Source organism: Camelus dromedarius, unplaced genomic scaffold, assembly GCF_036321535.1.
Source record: "Camelus dromedarius isolate mCamDro1 unplaced genomic scaffold, mCamDro1.pat HAP1_SCAFFOLD_198, whole genome shotgun sequence".
Classification (NCBI taxonomy): domain Eukaryota; kingdom Metazoa; phylum Chordata; class Mammalia; order Artiodactyla; family Camelidae; genus Camelus; species Camelus dromedarius.
The window spans coordinates 216,578-230,394 of NW_026989822.1; positions in this window are offsets into that span (position 1 = coordinate 216,578).

Sequence of the window (13,817 nt, forward strand, 5' to 3'; positions counted from 1 at the left end):
GCAAGGGGCACCAGTATAGCAGGCTGAGGGGGACACGTTTGGAAATACCCAGGATTCCATGGGCAGCCACCATGCATCCCTGCTGCCCTGTCTTCTGCCACCCTACCCCCTTCGGCGACCCCGCCCATTGGCCATACTGCGCCACCAACCCGGGAGCCAGCCAATAAGGATATGTGCAACCAGTGAACCTCAGGCAGCAGAGGGCGCCCTCAGAGCAGGCTGAAGGGGACAAAGGAGGAAACCCAAAGACTTTCCTGGGCAGTCTTCGCCCCCAGCTGGCGCCCTCTCTGTAACAGCCCCATCAGAAAAATTTCACCGCCCCCTGAGCACAGCCGACCCTCCTGCCCGGATCCAGCCAACAAAGAGATATTCACAAAATTAACCTGTTGTTGCACTGCGCGCCCCAGAGCAGGCTGAGTTGGTCAAGGGAAGAAACCATCAGGGTTGTCTGGGAAGCCCCCATCCTTCTTTGCTGCCCTGTGTGCATCCGCCCTGACCTTCCCGCGACCCCGACCCCTGGGCGAACCGCACCAGCAACCTGGTAGCCAGCCAATACTGGGAAGTGTAAACAGTGAAATTGGGGTAGCAGTGGGCGCCCCCATAGCAGGCTGAGGGGGACAGTGGAAGAAATATTCAGGCTTCCGTTAGCATCCCCATCCTTCGCTGATGCCATGTGTGCAATCACCACGCCCCCTCGCCGGACCCTGCCCCCTGGCAATACCGCTCCTGTATACCGGGAGCTGGATACACGGGGAATTGTAGCACGTGAACCTACGGTAGCAGGGGGCACCCGCAGATCAGGCTGAGATGGACAAGTCTGGAAATACCCAGGCTTCCGTGGGCAGTCCCCATCCATCCCTGCTGCCCTGTCTTCTGCCGCCCAGCCCCCTTCCGAGGCCCCCGCCCATTGGCCATACTGCGCCAGCATCCCGGGAGCCAGCCAGAATGAGGAAGTTCACCCAATGAATCTGTGGTAGCAGAAGTCACCACTAGAGCAGGTTGAGGGAGACATGGAAGAAATCCGAATCTTACCTGCGCGGACCCCGTCCCTCGCTGCCGCACTCTCTGCAGCCGCACATCCCCCGCCCCATAGACGGACACCTGAGTGCACCGCACCTGCCTCCAGGGAGCCAGCCAATAAGGATATGTGCACCCAGTGAATCTCAGGCAGCAGAGGGCGCCCTCAGAGCAGGCTGAAGGGGACAAAGTAGGAAACCCAAATGCTTTCCTGGTCAGCCTTCTCCCCCTGCTGGCGCCCTCTCTGTAACAGCCCAGACGAAAGCATTTCACCGCCCCCTGAGCACAGCAAACCCTCCAGTCTGGATCCAGCCAACAAGGAGGTATTCACAAAATGAACCTTGGCTAGCACTGGGCACCCCAGAGCAGGCTGAGCTGTTCAAGGGAAGAAACAATCAGGGTTGCCTGTTTAGCCCCCATCTTTCGGTGCTGCCTTGTCTGCATCTGCCCTGCCCCATCCCGCGAACCCGCCTACTGGGGGAACCACGCCAGCACTCTTGTAGGCAGCCAATACGGGGAAGTATACACAGTAAAACTGGTGTAGCAGTGGGCGCCCCCACAGTATGCTGAGTGGGACAGAGGAAGAAATATACAGACTTCCGTTAACATCCCCCATCCTTCCCTGATGCCATGTGTGCAATCGCCACGCCCCCTCGCCGGACCCTGCCCCCTGGCAATACCGCTCCTGTATACCGGGAGCCGGATACACGGGGAATTGTAGCACGTGAACCTGCGGTAGCAGGGGACACCCGTATAGCAGGCTGAAGGGGACACGTTTGGAAATACCCAGGCTTCCGTGGGCAGCCCTCATGCATCCCTGCTGCCATGTCTACTGCCGCCTCGCCCCCTTCCCCGACCCCGCCCATTGGCCATACTGCGCCAGCATCCCGGGAGCCAGCCAGAACGAGGAAGTTCACCCAGTGAATCTGTGGTAGCAGTGGTCACCACTAGAGCAGGTTGAGGGAGACACGGAAGAAATCCGAATCTTACCTGCGCTGACCCCGCCCCTCGCTGCCGCACTCTCCATCGCCGACCCTCCCCTGCCCCATAGACGGACACCTGAGAGCACCGCACCTGCCTCCAGGGAGCCAGCCAATAAGGATATGTGCACCCAGTGAACCTCAGGCAGCAGAGGGCGCCCTCAGAGCAGGCTGAAGGGGACACAGGAGGAAATCCAAAGGCTTTCCTGGGCAGCCTTTGCCCCCAGCTGGCGCCCTCTATGTAACAGCCCCGTCAAAAAATTTCATTGCCCCCGGAACACAGCCGATCCTCCTGTCCGGATTCAGCCAACAAGGAGGTATTCACAAAATGAACCTGGGGTAGAACTGCGAGCCCCAGATCAGGCTGAGTTGGTCAAGGGAAGAAACCATCAGGGTGGTCTGGGAAGCCCCATCCTTCGGTGCTGCCCTGTCTGCATCCGCCCTGCCCCCTCCAGCGACCCCGCCGCCTGGGCGAATGGAGCCAGCAACCTGGTAACCAGCCAATACAGGGAATGGTACACAGTGAACCTGGGGTAGCAGTGGGCGACCCCACATCAGGCTGAGGGGGACAGTGGAAGAAATATTCAGGCTTCCGTTGGCATCCCCCATCCTTTGCTGATGAACTGTCTCCAAACTTCCTGCCCCTACTCCGGACCCCGCCCATTGGCCATACTGCGCCAGCATCCCGGGAGCCAGCCAACACGAGGAAGTTCACCCAGTGAATCTGTGGTAGCAGAGGTCACCACTAGAGCAGGTTGAGGGAGACAAGGAATAAATCCGAATCTTACCTGCGCGGACCCCGTCCCTCGCTGCCGCACTCTCTACCGCCGCCCCTCCCCCGCCCCATAGATGGACACCTGAGCGCACCGCACCTGCCTCCAGGGAGCCAAAGAACAATGAGATGTGCACCCACTGAACCTCAGGCGGCAGAGGGCGCCCTCAGAGCAGACTGAAGGGGACACGGGAGGAAACCCAAAGGCTCTCCTGAGTAGCCTTCACCCCCAGCTGGCGCCCTCTCTGTAACAGCCCTGTCCAAAGAATTTCACAACCGCCTGAGCGCAGCCGTCACTCCTGTTCGAATCCAGCCAATAAGGAGATATTCATAAAACGAACCCGGGGAAGCACTGCGTGCCCCAGAGCAGGCTGAGTTGGACATTGAAAGAAACCATCAGTGTTCTCTGGGAAGCCCCCATCCTTCGGTGCTGACCTATCTGCATCCGCCCTGCCCCCTCCCGTGACCCCGACCCCTGGGCCAACCGCGCCGGCAACCTGATAGCCAGCCAATATGGGGAACTGTACACAGTGAACCTGGGGTAGAAGTGGTGGCCCCCACAGCAGGCTGCGGGGGACAGTGCAAGAAATATTCAGGCTTCCGTTGGCGCTCCCCATCCTTCGCTAATGAACTGTCTCCAAACTTCCTGCCCCCTCCCCGGACCCCGCCCTTTGGCAATACAGCGCCCGAATCCTGGGAGCCGGCTATAAGGGGAAGTGTACCACGTGAACCTGCGGTAGCAGGGGGCACCCGCAGATCAGGCTGAGGGGGACAAGTCTGGAAATACCCAGGCTTCCGTGGGCAGGCCCCATCCATTCCTGCTGCCCTGGCTTCTGCCGCGCAGCCCCCATCCCCGACCCCGCCCATTGTCCATACTGCGCCAGCATCCCGGGAACCAGCCAAAAGGGGTAGTTCACCCAGTGAATCTGGGGTCGCAGAGGGCGCCTCCTGCAGGCTGAGGGAGACACGGCAGGAATCCGAAACTTACGTGCGCTGACCCCGCCCATCGCTGCCGGACTCTCTGCAGCCGCCCCTCCCCCGCCCCATACACGGACACCTGAGCGCACAGCGCCTGCCTCCAGGGAGCCAGCCAGCAAGGATATGTGCACCCAGTGAACCTCAGACAGCAGAGGGCGCCCTAAGAGCAGGCTGAAGGTGACACGGGAGGAAATCCAAATGTTTTCCTGGGCAGCCTTCTCGCCCAGCTGCCGCCCTCTCTGTATCAGCCGCGAGCAAAGCATTTCACAGCCCCCTAAGCACAGCCGACACCCCTGCCGGGAGCCAGCCAACAAGGAGTTATTCACACATTGAACCTGGAGTAGCACTTGGCCCCCCATAGCAGGATGAGTTCGACAATTTAAGAAATAATCACGGTTGCCTGGAAAGCCCCCATCCTTCGGTGCTGCCCTGTCTGCATCCGCCCTCCCAACTCCGAGGAACCCGCCGCCTGTTCGAACCGCGCTGGCATCCTGGTAGCCAGCCAATACGGGTAAGTGTACCCAGTAAACATGGTGTAGCAGTGGGCGACCCCACAGTATGCTGATGGGGACTGTGGAATAAATATACAGGCTTCCGTTGCATCCCCCATCCTTCGCTGATGCCATGTGTGCAATCGCCAAGCACCCTCCCTAGACCCAGCCCCCTGGAAATACCACGGCCGAATCACGGGAGCTGGATACACGGGGAAGTGTAGCACGTGAACCTACGGTAGCAGGAGGCACCCGTAGAGCAGGCTGAGAGGGACAAGATTTTAAATACCCAGGTTTTCTTGGGCAGCCCTTATACATCCCAGCTGCCCTGTCTTCTGCCGCCCCGCCCCCTTCCGCGACCCCGCCCATTGGCCATACTGCGCCAGCGTCCTGGGAGCCAGACAACACGAGGAAGTTCACCCAGTGAATCTGTGGTAGCAGAGGTCACCACTAGAGCAGGTTGAGGGAGACACGGAAGAAATCCGAATCTTACCTGCGCGGACCCCGACCCTCGCTGCCACAATCTCTACCGCCGCCCCTCCCCGCCCCATAGACGGACACCTGAGTGCACCGCACCTGCCTCCAGGGAGCCAGCCAATAAGGATATGTGCACCCAGTGAACCTCAGGCAGCAGAGGGCGCCCTCAGAGCAGGCTGAAGGGGACACGGGAGGAAACCCAAACACTTTCCTTGGCAGCCTTTGCCCCCAGCTGGCGCCCTCTGAGTAACAGCCCCGTCGAAAGCATTTCACCGCCCCCTGAGAGCAGCCGACTCTCCTGTCCAGATCCAGCCAACAAGGAGATATTCACAAAATGAACCTGGGGTAGCACTGCGCGTCCCAGATCAGGCTTAGTTGTTCAAGGGAAGAAACCATCAGGGTTGCCTGGGAAGCCCCCATCCTTCGGTGCTGCCCTGTCTGCATCCGCCCTTCCCCCTCCCGCGAACCCGCCCCCTGGGCAAACCGTGTCAGCATGCTGGTAGCCAGGAAATACGGGGAATTGTACCCAATAAACCTAGTGTAGCAGTGGGCGACCCAACAGTATGCTAAGGGGACAGTAGAAAAACATTCAGGCTTCCGTTGGCTTCCCACATCCTTGGCTGATGCCATGTGTTCAATCGCCACGCCCGCTGCGCAGACCCCGCCCCCTGGCAATACCGCGCTGGAATCCCAGGAGCAGGATACACGGGGAAGTGTAGCACGTGAACCTGCGGTAGCAGGTGGCACCCATAGAGCAGGCTGAGAGGGACAAGTTTTGAAATACGTAGGCTTCCGTGGGCAGCCCCCATCCATCCCTGCTGCCTTGTCTTCTGCCGCGCAGCTCCCATCCCCGACCCTGTTCACGGGCCATACTGCGCCAGCATCCCGGGAGCCAGTCAACACGGGGAAGTTCACCCAGTGAATCTGGGGTAGCAGAGGGTTCCTCCAAGCAATCTGAAGAAGACACGGCAGGAATCCGAATCTTACATGCGCTGACCCCTCCTCTCGCTGCCGCACTCTCTGCAGCAGCCCCTCCCCCGCTGGTAGGCAGACAACTAGGCACACCGCGCCTGCCTCCAGAGAGCCAGCCAACAAGGAGATGTGCACCCAGTGAACCTCAGGCAGCAGAGGGCGCCTTCAGAGCAGGCTGAAGGGGACACAGGAGGAAACCCAAAGGCTTTCCTAGGCAGCCTTCGCCCCCAGCTGGTGCCCTCTCTGTAACACCCCAGTCCAAAGTTTAGCTCCTACTGCACTTAAAATATTTACATATATTAAGGATGGGAACTCCCAGGGATGCTCTGGCCCTGCACTTCCAAAGGTCCAGGGCAGTTATGTTGGCTCTGCTGAGACTGCAAGAGGCAAAGACCACCTCCAGAGAGGAGGGGCTCCTGCTTCACACCCCGAAGGCAGGAGCTTCTGAGCGGATGAAACAATGGACACTGAGACCCTCGAGTGTGAGTTGGTTTCGAATGACGCCAAAGGTGTGTGTGACGTGTGTGTGCGTGTGCGCACGCGTGCACCTGGGGACGTGTGTGGTACGTGACAGTGACTTCGCATGTGTGCGTGCCTGAGGACGTGTGTGGTTGTGTGTATGTTATGGGTGTGTGTGGGGTCCATGAGTCCACGTGTGTGTGCGTGGGGATGTACGTGGAGCAGAGTCACTGTGTCCTCACGTGCATTTGTGTGTACGTGCATGCATTCATTTTAAGAATAGTAGAAGTTGTCCTTTAGTAGTCTGAAGTTGTAAAAATTGTATGGTGTCCCTCACTGTACAGTTCAAAATGAAAATATTCTTCAATCACCAGAAATGTAGTCCCCCCCAGATTCTGAATTTTTCCCCTCATATTTATTATGTCTTCATTTTACTGATGAGGAAACTAGCTTCGAGATCTTAACTGACTCATCCAAGGGCATGGAGCTCACGAGCCCAGGGCCGGGAAGCTGTCCAAGCGGCGTGGCTCCAGAGGCCTGGAGCCCTGCTCACGACCACGCGTGGCCTCTTGGCCGGGGGATCAGATTCTGATGGGCCGGGGCCAGCGTGCAGGCTGCCCAAGCCGCTGACTCTGCAAGTTGGGTGGCGAGTACCAGACAGCAGACGAGGGTAAAGGGATGCTCAGACATCAGATAGGTTCCTAGATGTTCGGTGAGTCAGGAGGCTCACTGCTCAACCTCGATCCCTTTGCTGGTGGCTAACAGGGACCAAGGCCCACCAGAGCGCTTCTGGGAGCTGCCTGCCGAAACCTGCAACAGGACTGCTCAGGACGGGCTCTGCAGCAGGAGCAAAGGGAGGCAATGTCGCCACCTGGTGGGCATCCTTGGTAGTGGCAGTAGGAGGCCTAGCACCTTTGGTATGGGGGTGGCAGGACGAGGTCCTAGGGGATGATCGTGTTCACGTGTCTTAAAAATCATTACTTCATATATGTTATCCACCTTGGGGTTTATTCTAGGATGGTAAACATGGTCTCCATTACTCCTTCTTAGCTGGATTGATGAACTCTTTCTGAGGTTAATATTCTCTTCCATGATTTGGAAGCTATATTGCCTTTCAATGAAAATTCTCTCTAAATGTTTCTAAATCATCTCTAAGTTCATAACTCTATATGTAATTGGACCAGTAATGCTAGAACAGTCTGAGAAATGAAATCATCTATTAGATCTTGTTTCTCAATCATGATACATTTAGCATATTTTACCTATCTGCTCTTCCCAATTGTGCATGTGGGTGCGCACGCGAGCTACACTTACTACTTTTTAGACAGTTGCTTGAAGTTTGTTACATTCACAATGAAAATATAGGTATAAATATCTTGGAAACAATCTCACATTCAACCTATTTTATAGAGGAGGAGAAAGAGCCTATTAAATTTGGCTAACTATTATCTAATGGAGGAGGAGATTATTGTGTCTCTGTACCTATGTAATTGAGAAGTAGGAGGAGGCTAGTGTGTGTATGTGTGTGTGTCTGTCTGTCTATGTATGTACCTGTGTATGTATATAATGGATGAGGAGGAGGAGGTTAGGATATACATCTGTTTCTAAATGGAGGAAGAGGCTAGTGTGTCTGTCTGTCTATTTGTTTGTCTCTCTGTCTGTATAATGGAGAAAGCCTCCCAGTATTCGACCCACCTGGAGGGATGCTAATTGATAATCTGAAGCAGCAGAGGGCGCCCCCATTGCACGCTGAGTGGGACACTGGGTGGAAATCCACAGGCTTGCCTGGGCAGCCTGGGCCTCCCGCTTCCACCCTCTCTGTAGCCGCCCCACGCCCCGCCCCCACCCCGCCCCCTGACCACCCCGCACCCACCTACGGGGAGCCGGAAAACCCAGAGATGTGCACCTCGTGTACCTAGGTTAAAAGAGACCAGCCCTTGAACCGGACAAGGGGGAGATCTGAGCAAATACCCGGGCTCAGTTGGGCAGCCCTCCTCCTCACTGCAGCCGCTGAAATCACCTGGCCCGAATCCGCGGCATAGGTTCACCTGGAAACATGCATACTGTGAACATGGGGCAGGAGAATCCTCCCCCAGGCCAGGCCATTGTGGAGACGGGAGTAAAGTGTTCGGCTCGCCCTAGGCAGTTCGCTCCCCGCGACATCCCTGTCCCCTGAACTCATTTCACCAGCATCCCAGGACCTTTCTGTAAAGGAGAATTAAATCCCTGAATCCTGGGGTACAGAGGCTGCCCCGAGGCCAGGAGAGAGGGAGATGGGAGGAAAATGACCAACTCGCCGAGGCATCTCCCTTTGCTGCCGTGCAGCCTCTGTCTCTGCGGCGGACCTCGTCCTCTCATCTCACCACGCCCGGTACCAAGAGCAGGCTGAATTTAAAGATTTGAATCCCGCATACTTGAGGGAGGGGAGGCCGACCCCAGGCAAGGCAGCTAGGGAAAAGGGAGAAAATACTCTGGCTCGCTAGGGGCACCCTATTCCCCTGTCGCCATCGTGGATCTACGTGCCGAGACCGTTCCCATCCAGTACTGTTTCGGTCAGACTGACTGCCTGCATGATTGACTATCTATTGGAGAATGGTAAAAGCTAGACTATGTGTGTGTCTGTCTGTTTTTCCTACGAAGGAGGAGGCGGCTAATATGTCTCTCTATTTGCCGGCCTTTCTATGTATCAATTTATCTGTGTATGTATATATAAATGTATGTATGTATGTATGTATGTATGTATGTATGTATGTATGTGTCTGTCTGTCTATCTATCTATCTATCTATCTATCTATCTATCTATCTATCTATCTTTCTATGTATATAACTAGCAGAGTTATCGCAGTAGGCTAGTGTGTCGTTTATGTCTGTCAGTTGGAGGAGGAGTTTAGTGTGTTTATTTAACTACCTACCTATTTCAATAAGAGGAGAAGGCTAGTGTGTGTGTGTGTGTGTGTGTGTGTGTTTGTGTGTGTGTGTGTGGGTTCTGGTCTGCCTAACTATCTATCTGTATCTAAAGGGGTAGGAGCTATTGTATCTATCAGTCTATATAGGCATGTAATGGAGGAGGAGTAGGTTAGGATGTCAACCTTTCTATGTGTCAGATATCTATGTATGTACATGTATCTAATGGAGAAGAAGGAGGAGGCAAGAGCATCTATCTCTCTGTCTGTCAGAGGAGCAGAAGACCAGTGTGTCTGTCCCTCTGTGTGTCTGAGGGTTTTCTCTATCTATATCTAATGGAGAAGAAAGAAGATTACCATTTGTCTGGCTATCTGTCTGTCTCTCAACAGGAGAAGGTAGAGGCTAGTGTGTGTATCCGTCAATCTCACATTCTATCTATTTTATAGAGGAGGAGAAAGAGTCTACTTTGTTTGGCTAACTATTATCTAATGGAGGAGGAGATTATTGTGTCTCTGTACCTACGTAATTGAGAAGTAGGAGGAGGCTAGTGTGTGTATGTGTGTGTGTCTGTCTGTCTTTGTATGTACCTGTGTATGTATATAATGGATGAGGAGGAGGAGGTTAGGATATACAACTGTTTCTAAGTGGAGGAAGAGGCTAGTGTGTCTGTCTGTCTATTTGTTTGTCTGTCTGTCTGTATAATGGAGAAAGCCTCCCAGTATTCGACCCACCTGGAGGGATGCTAATTGATACTCTGAAGCAGCAGAGGGCGCCCCCATTGCACGCTGAGTGGGACACTGGGTGGAAATCCACAGGCTTGCCTGGGCAGCCTGGGCCTCCCGCTTCCACCCTCTCGGTAGCCGCCCCAAGCCCCGCCCCCGCCCCGCCCCCTGACCACCCCGCACCCACCTATGGGGAGCCGGAAAACCCAGAGATGTGCACTTCGTGTACCTAGGGTAACAGAGACCAGCCCTTGAACCGGACAAGGGGGAAATCTGAGCAAATACCCGGGCTCAGTTGGGCAGCCCTCCTCCTCACTGCAGCCGCTGACATCAACCGGCCCGAATCCGCGGCGCAGGTTCATCTGGAAACATGCATACTGTGAACATGGGGCAGGAGAGTCCGCCCCCAGGCCAGGCCATTGTGGAGACGGGAGCAAAGTGTTCGGCTCACCCTAGGCAGTTCGCTCACCGTGACATCCCTGTCCCCAGAACTCACGTCACCAGCATCCCAGGACCTTTCTGTAAAGGAGAATTAAATCCCTGAATCTGGGGTAGCAGAGGCTGCCCCGAGGCCAGGAGAGAGGGAGATGGGAGGAAAATGACCAACTCGCCGAGGCATCTCCCTTTGCTGCCGTGCAGCCTCTGTCTCTGCGGCGGACCTCGTCCTCTCATCTCACCACGCCCGGTACCAAGAGCAGGCTGAATTTAAAGATTTGAATCCCGCATACTTGAGGGAGGGGAGGCCGACCCCAGGCAAGGCAGCTAGGGAAAAGGGAGAAAATACTCTGGCTCGCTAGGGGCACCCTATTCCCCTGTCGCCATCGTGGATCTACGTGCCGAGACCGTTCCCATCCAGTACTGTTTCGGTCAGACTGACTGCCTGCATGATTGACTATCTATTGGAGAATGGTAAAAGCTAGACTATGTGTGTGTCTGTCTGTTTTTCCTACGAAGGAGGAGGCGGCTAATATGTCTCTCTATTTGCCGGCCTTTCTATGTATCAATTTATCTGTGTATGTATATATAAATGTATGTATGTATGTATGTATGTATGTATGTATGTATGTATGTATGTATGTATGTGTCTGTCTGTCTATCTATCTATCTATCTATCTATCTATCTATCTATCTATCTATCCTTCTATGTATATAACTAGCAGAGTTATCGCAGTAGGCTAGTGTGTCGTTTATGTCTGTCAGTTGGAGGAGGAGTTTAGTGTGTTTATTTAACTACCTACCTATTTCAATAAGAGGAGAAGGCTAGTGTGTGTGTGTGTGTGTGTGTGTGTGTTTGTGTGTGTGTGTGTGGGTTCTGGTCTGCCTAACTATCTATCTGTATCTAAAGGGGTAGGAGCTATTGTATCTATCAGTCTATATAGGCATGTAATGGAGGAGGAGTAGGTTAGGATGTCAACCTTTCTATGTGTCAGATATCTATGTATGTACATGTATCTAATGGAGAAGAAGGAGGAGGCAAGAGCATCTATCTCTCTGTCTGTCAGAGGAGCAGAAGACCAGTGTGTCTGTCCCTCTGTGTGTCTGAGGGTTTTCTCTATCTATATCTAATGGAGAAGAAAGAAGATTACCATTTGTCTGGCTATCTGTCTGTCTCTCAACAGGAGAAGGTAGAGGCTAGTGTGTGTATCCGTCAATCTCACATTCTATCTATTTTATAGAGGAGGAGAAAGAGTCTACTTTGTTTGGCTAACTATTATCTAATGGAGGAGGAGATTATTGTGTCTCTGTACCTACGTAATTGAGAAGTAGGAGGAGGCTAGTGTGTGTATGTGTGTGTGTCTGTCTGTCTTTGTATGTACCTGTGTATGTATATAATGGATGAGGAGGAGGAGGTTAGGATATACACCTGTTTCTAAGTGGAGGAAGAGGCTAGTGTGTCTGTCTGTCTATTTGTTTGTCTGTCTGTCTGTATAATGGAGAAAGCCTCCCAGTATTCGACCCACCTGGAGGGATGCTAATTGATACTCTGAAGCAGCAGAGGGCGCCCCCATTGCACGCTGAGTGGGACACTGGGTGGAAATCCACAGGCTTGCCTGGGCAGCCTGGGCCTCCCGCTTCCACCCTCTCGGTAGCCGCCCCAAGCCCCGCCCCCGCCCCGCCCCCTGACCACCCCGCACCCACCTATGGGGAGCCGGAAAACCCAGAGATGTGCACTTCGTGTACCTAGGGTAACAGAGACCAGCCCTTGAACCGGACAAGGGGGAAATCTGAGCAAATACCCGGGCTCAGTTGGGCAGCCCTCCTCCTCACTGCAGCCGCTGACATCAACCGGCCCGAATCCGCGGCGCAGGTTCATCTGGAAACATGCATACTGTGAACATGGGGCAGGAGAGTCCGCCCCCAGGCCAGGCCATTGTGGAGACGGGAGCAAAGTGTTCGGCTCACCCTAGGCAGTTCGCTCACCGTGACATCCCTGTCCCCAGAACTCACGTCACCAGCATCCCAGGACCTTGCTATAAAGGAGAATTAAATCCCTGAATCTGGGGTAGCAGAGGCTGCCCCGAGGCCAGGAGAGAGGGAGATGGGAGGAAAATGACCAACTCGCCGAGGCATCTCCCTTTGCTGCCGTGCAGCCTCTGTCTCTGCCGCGGACCTCTTCCTCTCACCTCAACACGCCCGCTACCAAAAGCAGGCTGACTTTAAAGGTTTGAATCCCGCATACTTGAGGGAGGGGAGGCCGACCCCAGGCAAGGCAGCTAGGGAAAAGGGAGAAAATCCTCTTGCTCGCTAGGGGCACCCTATTCCCCTGTCGCCGTCACGGATCTACGTGTCGAGACCGTTCCCATCCAGTACTGTTTTGGTCAGACTGACTGCCTGCATGAATGACTATCTATTGGAGAATGGTAAAAGCTAGACTGTGTGTGTGTCTGTCTGTTTTTCCTAAGAAGGTGGAGGCGGCTAATATGTCTCTCTATTTGCCGGCCTTTCTATGTATCTATTTATCTCTGTATGTATATTTTAATGTATGTATGAATATATGTATGTGTCTGTCTGTCTGTCTATCTATCTATCTATCTATCTATCTATCTATCTATCTATCTATCTATCTTTCTATCTATGTATATAACTAGCGGAGTTATCGCAGTAGGCTAGTGTGTCGTTTATGTCTGTCAGTTGGAGGAGGAGTTTAGTGTGTTTATATAACTACCTACTTATTTCAATGAGAGGAGAAGGCCAATGTGTGTGTGTGTGTGTGTGGGTGTGTGGGTTCTGGTCTGCCTAAGTATGAATCTGTATCTAAAGGGGTAGGAGCTATTGTATCTGTCTAACAATCTATGTAGGCATGTAATGGAGGAGGAGTAGGCGAGTATGTCAATCTTTCTATCTGTCAGATATCTATGTATGTACATGTATCTAATGGAGAAGAAAGAGGAGGCAAGAGCATCTATCTGTCTGTCTGTCAGAGGAGGAGATGACCAGTGTGTCTGTCTCTCTGTTTATCTGAGAGTTGTCTCTATCTATATCTAATGGAGAAGAAGGAAGATTACCATTTGTCTGGCTATCTGTCTGTCTCTCAACAGGAGAAGGTAGAGGCTAGTGTGTGTATCCGTCAATCTCACATTCTATCTATTTTAAAGAGGAGGAGAAAGAGTCTACTTAGTTTGGCTAACTATTATCTAATGGAGGAGGAGATTATTGTGTCTCTGTACCTATGTAATTGAGAAGTAGGAGGAGGCTAGTGTGTGTATGTGTGTGTGTCTGTCTGTCTATGTATGTACCTGTGTATGTATATAATGGATGAGGAGGAGGAGGTTAGGATATATATCTGTTTCTAAATGGAGGAAGAGGCAAGTGTGTCTGTCTGTCTATTTGTTTGTCTCTCTGTCTGTATAATGGAGGAAGCCTCCCAGTGTTCGACCCACCTGGAAGGATGCCAATTGATACTCTGAAGCAGCAGAGGGCGCCCCCATTGCATGCTGAGGGGGACACTGGATGGAAATCCACAAGATTTCCTGGGCAGCCTGGGCCTCCCGCTTCCACCCTCTCGGTAGCCGCCCCAACCCCCCCCCCCGCCCTGCCCCCTGAC